Source organism: Rana temporaria, chromosome 4, assembly GCF_905171775.1.
Source record: "Rana temporaria chromosome 4, aRanTem1.1, whole genome shotgun sequence".
Taxonomy (NCBI): domain Eukaryota; kingdom Metazoa; phylum Chordata; class Amphibia; order Anura; family Ranidae; genus Rana; species Rana temporaria.
This window is the reverse complement of record NC_053492.1, coordinates 173,304,010-173,316,934: the sequence shown is the minus strand read 5'-3', so window position 1 is coordinate 173,316,934 and position 12,925 is coordinate 173,304,010. Positions and strand designations below refer to the sequence as shown.

Genomic DNA, 12,925 nt, shown 5'->3' with positions numbered 1-12,925 from the left:
ATAAAGCTGATGAATCACTACAGGTGGTTTCTCTGTACACTACATACATAGAGTGGATGCAATATGAACATCGCAGTTGCCCTCAGCAAATAGCAAACCTATAGCTGTTATTTTTTTCAGTGCAGATCAGAAAAGCAAAAGATTAATAGAATTGGTTGATATGGACAACACAGTCACTTTCCCTTTATATAAATCCTACATTTTCTTACAGCTACGCCAAATCCAGACATAGTGCAGATGTACTGGAGACCAATTAACTGTCAAGACCATAAGCGGCCTTAAAATACTTCAACAGCATTACATAGGATTTAACATATTTAGCAAACTTCCATGCTTTACAATAAATAAATAAATAAATAAATGACTGGAAATTAATTATATTGGCTTTGCATAATGAAAAAAAAATGTTTTTCTATCAGTACATTTTGATTATAAACATTTTCTTATCCTATATATAAAAATATTTCTCTGCTATTATGCATGGCTGTTCTAAAGTTTATTAGGTTGCCATTATTATTATTTTACAGGATTTATATAGCGCCAACAGTTTGCGCAGCTTTTTACAACGTAAAGGGGGGACTGTACAATTACAATACCGTTCAATACAGAAGGAATGGGATCATGATGATCTTTAATTAAAGTGTAACTAAAGGCAACTGACGGTTTTTCTGACGGAATTCCGCTCAAGCCTGCCTTGCATACACACGGTCACACAAAAGGTGAACTTTTGACTGCCAAGAACGCGGTGACATAAAAGACTACGACGAGCCGAGAAAATTAAGTTCTATGATTCTGAGCATGCGTCAATTTGTTTCCGAGCATGCGTCGGAATTTTGCACGTTGGGATTTGTACACACGATTGGAAAGAGATCCTGCTCTCTATCTTTTTCCAGCGGAAAAAGTCTGACAGAGCATACACATGGTTGGGATTTTAATAGCACTGATCGCTGTAAAAAAGACAAAGGCCACAAAAATGTGTCAAAAGTGTCCGATGTGTCCATCATAAAGTCGCAGTCACAATAAAAATCGCAGATAGCCGCCATTACTAGTAAAAAAAAATTATAATAAAAATGCCATAAAACTATCCCCTATTTTGTAGACGCTATAACTTTTCAACCAATCAATATACGCTTATTGTGATTTTTTTTACCAAAAATATGTAGAAGAATACATATCGGCCTAAACTGAGAAAAAAATTGCTTTTTTTTAAAAAAAAAAAATGGGATATTTATTATAGCAAAAAAACAAAATATTGCTTTTTTTTTTAAATTGTCGCTTTATTTTTGTTTATAGCGCAAAAAATAAAAAAAACGCAGAGGTGATCAAATTTCACCAAAAGAAAGCTCTATTTGTGGGAAAAAAAGGACATAAATTTCGTTTGGGAGCCACGTCGCACGACTGCGCAATTGTCAGTTAACGCAGTGCCGAATCGCAAAAAGTGCTCTGGTCTTCGGCCAGCCAAATGGTCCGGGGCTTAAGTGGTTAAATAACCCTTTTAAATTCATATTTGCTTCATGAGGTACTGGAGCCATCAGGGCCAAAGCATAACTCTTCTACTCTGAGATCTCAGTGTTGACATGATGGTGCAAAAAACAAGTGATCAGCTCTGGCAGTACTGCTACAGTAACATGAACTGCCTTGACATTGCTCAGTTTAGAAGAGTTGCAATGTTTTTGGATATCAGTTTACTAATTGATTGTTGTCTAGACTTGTTCTATAATGCATTATTTATAGTTACAAATGTTATCTCATATGAACCATAAATTCTGCTTGATGTCATCCACTCTTTACTGTTTGTTTATTTTCTCACTCAAGTTTAGTTAATAATGCTACTGTGTATCATTTTCAAAGGCCAACAAATGATATAGCAACAATGCTATAGTAATACATTCCTGCTAATGCTACATTTTATAAGCACAGAAAGTAAAACATTGCTGACATTCACTCTTAACTGACCTCAAATTCTGGGAACACACATGGTGATATCTGGTATGGCTTGCTGGTTCCCCAAAAAGCACCAACTTGACTTGACTGCTATTTTGTCGAAAATATCATATACTGTATTTAAATCAGAAGCATTTACCAGCAATGTGAAAAATGTAATGAGACTATGACTAGAGACTTTTTTTAAATTAAAACAAGCATAAAAAGCATAATGCTGCTTAGAACAAGGCTAGAATTAGCCAGAAAAGATTCCAGACAAGAACAAATATATTTTAGCAAGCTTCAAATGTACTTGTAGCCATTGCCAAGGTAGAATACCTGAACAATTAATTATATAGAAGACATGTCAAGCTTCCTGCATACAGCAACCAACCTCCAGATAGTCCTAGGAGTAGGGCCGAAACAACTAATCGATTAATCGACAACTAATCGACTATGAAATTAATCGATTACAATTTTCATAATCGATTAATCGGTCAGAAACATAATGGGGTTAAAAAAACTAAAATTAGCCCTTCATAGTACAAAAATGCAAATGGCTACTGTAAATATTACATTCATTGTCCCACAGTAAAAAAATGAACCCCTTATAGTAGCGATTATTTGCTCTTTTTGTACTTCTTTTTGTTTTTTCAAACCCATTATGTTACTAAACATCTCAGCACTGGGTTCACACCTCTTTTTTTTGGTGCTTTTTGCAGAAACACACTACAGGTCATTTACATGTTTTCCTATGGGACACGTTCACATCCATGATTTTTTTTTAGCTGCTGCGTATTTGGAAAGGGCAAGGAGTTTTTAACTCAAAACGGTGCTATTTTTTTTTGGTTCAATATACTTCAATGGAGAAGCTGCAGAAAAGCATGTAATGTGTTTTTGCGGCAATTTGTGTTTTGTAATCTGCCCAACAACAAATTGGCCCAAAAAAATAAAAAAATGCAAATTTTTCATTTTTAAAAGGCTATTATCCGATTAATCGAAACAATAATCGGGCAACTAATTGATTATAAAAATAATCGTTAGTTGCAGCCCTACCTAGGAGCACTAAAACCTGAAGTAGTCTAATAAGCAAATGTCAACTTCAAGAAGATGGCATCTGCTTGTGAGGCATGAGTAGTGTGATAGTTAGGTCAAGAAGATGACCTCCAAATTGAAGTCAGTATTTGTGGAGGTACCAGTAGATTCAAATTCCATAGGCAGTTTGCTGCTAATCTCTTTCAATAGCCTGTTAAAAACTCTCTTTGGCAACATGTAGATTCAAGTTCATCAACCACAGCTGTAACAATCGTATGGCTTTTTTCTCAAGAAATGTTTTCCCAAAACCCAGAAAGTAGCATCAACCTGGCTTCAAGTGATCCTATCAGCAATTTTATATTTTGTACAGTCAGTAAGGGCATTCATTTAATATGGGGTCACTATTGTCTAGTTGAAAAAAGAAGCCAATCACTACAAGATTGCCATACCCATTACAGAATAAATACAACAACCCATAATAATAGTTCTGAAGGCATGGCATAATGGGTTTCTGCATAATTTGTATCCTTATTATTATCGTTAGAACATATATATATATATATATATATATATATATATATACATACATATACAGTGTATGTATATATATATATATATAAATATATATATATATATATATATATATATATATATATATATATATATATATATATATATATATAATTATATATATATATATATATATATATATATATATATATATATATATATATATATATATATATATATATATATATATATGATTATTATTATTATTTATTTATTTATTTTACTCAGATGTAGATATAAAAATTGCAGCTAGAACATCTCGCACATTTTCACATTTTCAAAACCCTTGGTTTGCTTTTTTGGCATAAAACCTGTGATTTACAGAACTCAATGGAAATAAATTACTAATGGAGTAGAAACTATCCACTATGCCTAGCAAATAAACCAATAAAGCCCACGGGACAACACACCCTTGAAAATTCCTCATGCTCAGATCCAGCCCCTCTGAGCATTTCTACTGTGTCAGACTCAAAGGACCAAAAATCAATGTGTTTTATTTCATCTAGAAGTGTTGTTTTGGGTCCAGCATGGCCCTTTCTCAAACCAGAGATATATTACCTTATCCCACAGACTTTCACATATAAATACCCATATCTCTAAGTAGTTATCCAATTACAAACTTAGAAGTGTGAAAACAGACCAATCATTAGGCAATGCACAAGACAGACTCAATGGGGAGCTAATCCTCTTATTAAGTTAGAAGTGGGATTAACACAGCAAGCCCCAGTCAGTTAGAAAAGAAACAATCATGTTATCAGCATATGGTGACGTAAGCAAAACACATGAAAACAACAATGGAGTTTGTCTAACCCATTATGTGATGGGGAAAAAAAAAATCTGTCAAACCCCTAGTATGATGACCAAAGAACCTCCCAACCAAAGCAATTTAAAATGGTCACTACCCAAGTTTGACATCAGGATTAAATAAAGAACATTTAAAGTCCTAGCAAATAAAATGAAACGTAATCATGTTTTATTAATCGTGCATGTGGTTGGTATTATTGATAAATGAGCCCCAATCATATAAGCCTAAATTATACACATAAAGATAATAAATCACTGCAACAATCCACTCTTTATCAGATGGCCCACTCAAACCACAGCCTCAAAGCAGGTACTGCCTTTTCTTTGACTAACAGAGTGCTTTCAGAATCCTTTGACATGTAACATATATGTACTTGTAAAACAAGCGCTGTCCTGTTTATAAGTGGTTAATTTTAAAAAAAAAATTAATGGATCCAACAAATTACCAGCTGAAAAGTCTGCTTAAAGTGGAGGTTCACCCGGAAATGACAATTTTTAACATTAGATTCATGCTCATTTTGTCTAGGGGAATCGGCTAGTTTTTTTTTAAAATCGAAGCTGTACTTACCGTTGTAGAGAGCGATCTTCTCCGCCGCTTCCGGGTATGGGCTGCGGGACTGGGCGTTCCTTCTTGATTGACAGTCTTCCGACAGGCTTCCGACGGTCGCATCTATCGCGTCACGATTTTCGGAAAGTAGCCGAACGTCGGTGCACAGGCGCCGTATAGAGCCGCACCGACGTTCGGCTTCTTTTGGCTACTCGTGACGCGATAGATGCGACCGTCGGAAGCCTGTCGGGAGACTGTCAATCAAGAAGGAACGCCCAGTCCCGAAGACCATACCCGGAAGCGGCGGAGAAGATCGCTCTCTAAAACGGTAAGTACAGCTTTGATTTTTAAAAAAACTAGCCGATTCCTCTAGACAAAATGAGCATCAATCTAAGGTTAACATTTTTTTTTAGGGTGAACTTCCGCTTTAAAGTGGTTGTAAACCTCAAACATGAAATCTGAACAAAGAACATCATTCTATACTGTGTACTTGTCTCTATTCAAAGTTTTGTGTGAGATTTCTCTCTGCTACCTCTGCTGTCACTATGAGTCAGTTCTGACAAGTTTTCCTCACACCAAGAGAAAAAAGGTGACAGGGGAGCGACCTCTAGCACACATCCTGTGAGGACTGCAGATAAACAAGTACAACGTATGTAGGAGGATTTGTTTCATTTCTGTCTATCACCTGAGGATAGTCACTTCACTAGGTAGAGGTAACGGTTTACAACTACTTTAACCAGTATGTTAAAGCGGTGGCAAACCGCTGGCTTTTTTTGTTTTTCAAAACCTGCAAGGCAATATCATAATGTGCTAGTATGCATTGCATACAGGACTCTAAGGCTGCATTCACACCTTGGCGTACCTAATCGCGGCGTTTTGTCCCGCGAATTGCGGCGACAAATTGTGGCATTTTGTACCGTGATTTGCAGCGACAAAACGCCGCGATTGTGAATGCAGCCTTACCCCAGGTCCACATCTCCTATGCCGAATGCCAAAGCCGCCTGAAAAAAAGAGTCCGGGACTTGTTTTGAGCTTCAGGCGTGCAGCGTTTCGGCGTTCGGCGTGGAGATGTGAACCATCTCCATAGAGGGCAATGTAAAATCATCCCTCCAGCGTATAAGGGGCTGCTGCGGCGTCGCGCTTCAGGCGTATATACGCCTAGGTGTGAACAGAGCCTAAAGGAACAGCAGAGTGCATGTGACTGTGACATCACTGGCTGCATCTAAAATAAATATCTTCCAAACAGTGCATGTTTAGGATATATTTACAGTACTTATTATAGGCTTACCTATAGGTAAAAAATTGCGCATAGGAGTTTACTTCCACTTTAATTCCTAGCAAACCTTGCCAATGAGAATTTAATTTGTGACTATCACTTGTTATTTGCTACTTTTTAAAGGTTATATTAAACAATGCTCTTTGAAGCGAGGTCAATTCAAACTTTAAACCTGTTTTTATTTTCAAAAAAACAAGCAAGGACATTTTTGAGTGTTATATTGTTTTTAAATGTCTAATAAAAGGGAATAAAATGATTGCACTGGCACGCAGCAAACCTTTCAACAGAACAGTTTTCTAAATCAACAAGGGTGGAGGACATCTAAATTTATACAAAAGGGAAGTCGTAAAACTGAATACAATTCATTTTTGAATGATCTAGGACACACATGGGCCCATTGTTTGAATCTGTACTTTTGATTTAGAAAAATCAAATCAGACTTTCTTTTGAATCTTTGGAATGTAAAGGAGGTACCATATTTTTCTGTAACTGGCAACATATAAATTAGTAACTGTAAGCATCTTCCAACCAGTGGTACACAGAGGTTTACACAATGTCTTGCTCAACCCAACTCAATGTTCTTGCTCAACCCTACTCAATGTTCTTGCTCAACCCTACTCAATGTTCTTGCTCAACCATACTCAATGTTTTTGCTCAACCCTACTCAATGTACTTGCTCAACCATACTCAATGGTCTTGCTCAACTCTACTTAATGTTCTTGGTCAACCATACTCAATGTTCTTGCTCAACCCTACTCAATGTTTTTGCTCAACCCTACTCAATGTACTTGCTCAACCATACTCAATGGTCTTGCTCAACTCTACTTAATGTTCTTGGTCAACCATACTCAATGTACTTGCTCTGCCATACTTAATAAGCATATTAGTTGTTTTGTGTTTTTGGCATAACAAGGACAAAAATAGTATTAGCCCAGTGTTAATTTCTTCAAAATGGAGATACATATTGCGCCTTCCAGTTCGAGTCATTTTACTGCTCCATTACAGCAATGACATTACTGACACCAACAATGTAAAATCTTGTATTGCGAAAAACACTAACAAACCTTCTGTTACTCCGCTAAATGATAAAACAAGCTAACTGGACTCGGCAGACCTCATGGGACCTTTCAGTGGGATATGAATAGGCAATGGGAAGCAGAGGATGGATTGCATACAAAGTTTTAAATAAAATAGAATGTGGGCTGCAATGATGACAGCAAACACTGGTATAATGAGAATACAGGCTGACACAATATGGCGGATTGTTAAAAAACACTATATATAAAAAGCTAGCAAGACTGGTAACAATATGGAAAAGCCTAATACGGTGATAGTGCTACAGGATGGATGTTTACTAATGCTAGCTATAGCTTGACAGCTAAGACACGGTCCTGTCTCCAGCATGACAATTCCAACTCAATACTGATGCTTATTGCCATCAAGAACAGGCCTTATTACCACCAGGCATTACTGCATGCAAAATCTGGCTAGAATTTAATAAGAATTGAATTATAACGTATTTTCTTGTTCCAGATGAGCTTTTCATCACAAAATAATCAATAGCTAAAGGCACACAGGTTACTAGTATCTGCTAATGAATACAGAGTTCCCATTTCTGTACCTGAAGATGGTAAATGATAGAACTTGTTTTGCCTTAAGCAATCTATTATTATTCTGTTTAGCTAAGTAGCTTGGGGTGCCATAGAGATTCTTAATCTGTGGTTTATGTAATCTCGCCTCATTCTTTATTATGCCACAGTATTCACCAAGGACATTTTACAGAGCAAGCCTGGGACTAGAAGAATCAATGTCTGGGGGTGGGAGACTAGGGAAAAAGGGCTACCAATTGGTCATAATATAGTTTGTAATTGGGAGCTATCCAAAACAACAAGAAACAAATGAGTTTTCTATTTGAAGCACACGCCAAACAGCCACACTTATCATATGTCCATTGCTGTGCGCTGGCAAAAACAGTGATGATGCGCTGATACTGGTGCCCCACATTCTTTACTTTTCTTAGTCCAAATTTTATTCGAATGCCAAAGTTCTATTAACCCCTGACGCTGGTTGAAGAATTGGCTCGGGTAAGGACAGCACTGGATCCCTGGACAGAAAAATGTCCTTATATTAAAAGGGAAGGGAGACTGGAGCGCCTCTTTCAATGGAAACTCACAGTTCGTTTATTTTTAGCTGCTGACTTTGAATTTTTGGGGTGGGAGACTGGAGCTCCTCTTTCAATGGAAACTCACAGTCCATCCCAATAAACGTATAAAGCCCTGTATACACGATCGGATATCTGATGGAATCTAATCCAATGGATTTTTTCGTCAGATGTCCGATGAAGCTGACTTTCATCAGTCTTGCCTACACACCATGAGTCAAAAATCCGACCGTGTCCAACGCGGTGACGTAAAACACAACGACGTGCTGAGAAAAATTAAGTTCAATGCTTCCGAGCATGCGACGACTTGATTCTGAGCATGCGTGGATTTTTCTCAGATGGAGTTCCACACAGACAATCGTTTTTTTTTTCTATCGTTTTTTTATCCATAGGAACATTTTAAAACATGTTCTATTTTTTTTCACCGATTAAAAACAAACCGATGGGGCCCACACACGATCGGTTTGTCCGATGAAAACGGTGCATCAGTCCATTTTCATCAGACAAACTGATCGTGTGCACAGGGCATAATAGCACCTCCATCCAACCTTCATATTTCTCTGGGCCCACCAATAAAACTCCACTACACAGCTCCATAAATACAGCATCCCACTTACTAGAATTACTGGAGGAGCTATACGGGACTGCTCCATGAAAGATAAACCGCCAAATAAACTGCTTCAAAGGGTGCCTCACTGTTGTTTTATGGACATGACACTGCACCCTGGCAGAGTTGATGGATGGCCTTTATTATTTCATCACATGTACAATGTGTGCTTCAAAATGCAATTACCAGCACTGGACCTCTAATCACCTAGAAGTCTCACTCTAAGATGCTGCATGTGAGCTCATGCTAACAAACGGCGAGGCCTGACATCACCAAGCACACGAAGATAAAGAAAATAAAAGCATGCATCTGCCATCCTCTTTTTTTTTTTTATCTTTTTATTGTTTATTGATCCTAACATTTAGCAAAGAAGACACACAGGATCCAAATAATGAGCATGTAAAGGGCATTAAAAATGAAATTTAGGAATGTAATCTAGATGACAGGAGGTTGCTAGAGTTCAGCTGTAAGAAATATGTTAGATTTAAGTCATCCTCTGCAGACAGGAAGAGATAATGCCAATGAATTTTAAGGACCTATTACGGACGGCATCTACCTTTTTAAAAATGAATGAAAAGTTCACCTCTTTGGACACATCTTCCAGCGATTTTATTTACAGTGTACAGTCTAGCACAGACACGATGCCCCAGTTTAATTTATACGTCTTGACTTTAACAATGGGGCTTCAGCATAGGAGCGCATGAAGTATTTAATAAAATGACTGGCTGCATGGATTTAGATACAAGCTCATAGAAATAATGAGCGTGCTGCAATCATATTTTTTTAAACAGGATAACTGTTGCTGGATGTCTAAATATGAATAATGTATAAGCAAGGCATTTCTAAGGACACCAATGCACAGAAAATGACATTTTAGCCACATCACATGTAGAAAATCTGCAAATCCCTCTGTTATTTTATATATATATATATATATATATATATATATATTATATATATATATATATATATATATATATATATATATATATATATATATATATATATATATATATATGTCTGCTTTCCTATTGTTTAATATGGGATTATAATATAATATAATATATATATAATATATAATAATATAGGATTATAAAAGCATCTAATTGACAGTGAAGATTTGATTGAAATGATAGTCTGGTCATTACGGTCAGGATTTTAATGCATACAGCTAAATATCCTTCAAACAAAGCTCTGTGCTGCTTCTAAAAACACATCTGTGGCTGGGGATTTTTACTAAAAATAGCTTTTTTTTTCATGCACTGCTTTTTTACGAAGCATAAAAATCAGTCCAAAAAAAAAAAAAAAAAAAGAGATTCCTAATTAGTTTTGATATCAACATTCACTGTGCTTGTTTTCGGACATGCCTTTCAAATAGGACCCATTGGCTGCAATAAACAATACGGCGCGTTTCCAAATACGTCCATCCAGGGGCAGGAAGCAAAGATGCTAAATTTGCATATTCTAAAATTCTCTCTAAAATAGGAAGCTGCTGAAGAACCTTTTTTTTTTTTTTTTTGAGGGGGGAGAGATATTTTTAAAAGTCTGAGTAATCCTCCCCAACCCTCCCTCCCTCTATCCAAAAGCCTAGTCTTTGCATGCAGCTAGAAGCCTCAGCAGTGCAATAGGGAGCAATGCAAAAATGAAACAAACTGCTTGCAAAGACTGGATGGGGTAAAGTCATGTCGCTGTTTTCTCGTTTTATTCTTTTTTTTTTTTTTTTTTTAGGAGGGGGAGGCATCAGCAAACCTCAAACATCCGGAAAGGCGAATTCTAAAAGCAACATTCCCCTGCCAAAAAAAATGGGCCAGTAGGTCCATCTAAGCTATGTGCATGTGCTAAAGGAAATCCTAAATAGCAATTATGTCATTTGGTTACAAACAATAATAATAATAATAAAAACGTTTGAAATAAAACACAAAGCTTATCATAACATCTGCTATTAACCCTTGCCGGTCCCAGGAGCATTATGCATTTAAAGATAGGAGAGATATATATACAAGATGCACAAGAACCTTCACCCTGCTCTTTGCATGATCTCTAATGCCCACCAAAATATGGAGATAGACGCCGACAAATGCCAATTAACCCCTTCCAGAACACATTGGATTGAAAGATATGCCACTATGCATAGATCTATAGTGGTACACAAGAACCATCACTCTTCTGGCATGATCCTTATTACTGATAAGTATATGAAGACTGACACTGCATGTCTTTAACCCTTGTACTGCCAGTCCCATTTACAGATATAACATATGCGCATGTAATTATAGAGGGAGAAATGATGTTGGGGGGGACAGAAGACCCTTTACCTTCTAGTACATTATGCTTTTTTTTTTGCCTGATTCCCATTACTGGCAGACGCTGTGTGCCTTTAACCCCCTAACACCATTTTGCTTCGAAAAAGATATGACACATACGACTTGTGTATGCAAATATCCCCAGAGATACTCAAGTCTCTATAGAACATGGTGCTCTTGGCACGAACCCCATTACTGACAAGTATATGACGACTGACACTGCCTGCCTTTAACCCTTCCACTGCCAGCCCTCCAAACATTATGCACTGAAAGATATGCCTTATATCTCATATATGTAGCAAGAGAGAGGGTACAAAAAAAAAAAAAACATAGTCCATGGTGCTCTTTGCATGGGCCCTATTACACTGCCTGTCTTTAACCCCTGCACTGCCAGCCCTAAGAGCCACATGCTTTGATCGCTATGCCACCTATGATTTATCTAGTATATAGAGGTGGGTACAGAAGACCCTTGTCTGGAGTAGTAGATAGTGCTCATTGCATTATCCCTAGTACAGACGGACGCTGCATGTCATTTAACCCCTGCCCCGCCAATCCTAAGACCATTGGGCATTGATAGCTATGCCACCTATGATTTCTATAAGAGAGAGAGGAGTAGAGAAGCCCCTTGACTCCATAGTACATGGTGCTCCTTGCATGATTCCCATTACTGCATGCCTTTAACCCCTGCACTGCCAGACCTAAGAATATTTGTCATTGAAAGCTATGCTACATGTGATTTCTAGAGGCATCTATAGATAGATAGATATATAGAGAGAGAGAGACCCTTGACTCCATAGGAGATGATGATCTTTCCATGATCCCTACACAGATGTCTTTCAGTATCAGTTGTAGGACATGCAGCAATGCCCCCCACACTCCGGAAAGTTAGGGGGGTTGCATTGGCTCCCCCTTCCCCTGTAATAAGGGATGGTGAGCCCCCCTGCCCCCCCTGATGGTATGAAGCACAGAAGTATTATTTACCAGGTCTTCTTGTAGCATCGTCTGATCCATGCAATGTGAGTGTTCCTTCCAGCATGCACCCCACACACATCCAATCCATGGATAGAAGGAGATGGGAGATCAGGGCTTAGCCCTCGCCGCCGGTGCCATAATCCTTTCCATGCCCAATAGTCCACCCCGATAGCGAGGCTGCTTCCGGGGATTTCTCTGCACAGCTCGCTCAAGCGGGGATGCTCTGCCTCTTTTGGATGCCGTTCCGTCCGCTTTCCAGCACGCCGAGACCAGGAGAACGAGGGAGAGAGAGCGAGAAGAGAGAGAGAGAGACAGGGAGAGAGAGAGAGGAGAGATAGCAGAGGAGAGAGACCCGTTTTCCTGTACACAGGTTGGAACTTTAATGTGCTGCCTGCACCAAAACTGAGCACCAAGCGCCCCCGCTGGCGGCTGCAGGAACTGCACCCCACCGTACAGCAGCACTGCACTAAGCAACACATGGACAGAGGAGTGTTTGATTTCTTTCTTTTATTTTTTTCATATACATCTGGGGAACTCTAGGAGATGGTCATCAGTGAGGAACACTGCTGACATGTATAGCAGTGGGATATACATCTGGAGATCTCTAGGAGATGGTCATCAGTGAGGAACACTGCTGACATTAGGATATATGGCAAGGGCAGGGGGTATACATCTGGGGAACTCTAGGAGATGGTCACCAGTGAGGAACACTGCTGACATTAGGATG

At 38.2% G+C, this 12,925-nt stretch overlaps 1 protein-coding gene across 4 annotated transcripts in view; it reads right to left on the bottom strand.

Annotated features, from left to right (window-relative positions):
- NLGN1 (neuroligin 1) overlaps positions 1-12,925 on the bottom strand; it is a 910,902-nt gene that overhangs the window by 590,848 nt on the left and 307,129 nt on the right. For 2 of the 4 annotated variants that reach the window (XM_040349386.1, XM_040349388.1), the window contains exon 1: positions 12,208-12,551. The exons of 1 other annotated variant lie outside the window; for it this stretch is intronic. The gene's annotated coding sequence lies outside the window, so the exon portion shown is untranslated. Of the gene's footprint in view, positions 1-12,207; positions 12,552-12,925 lie in introns of those variants that run through there. One more of the 4 variants, XM_040349389.1, reaches the window with a different exon arrangement.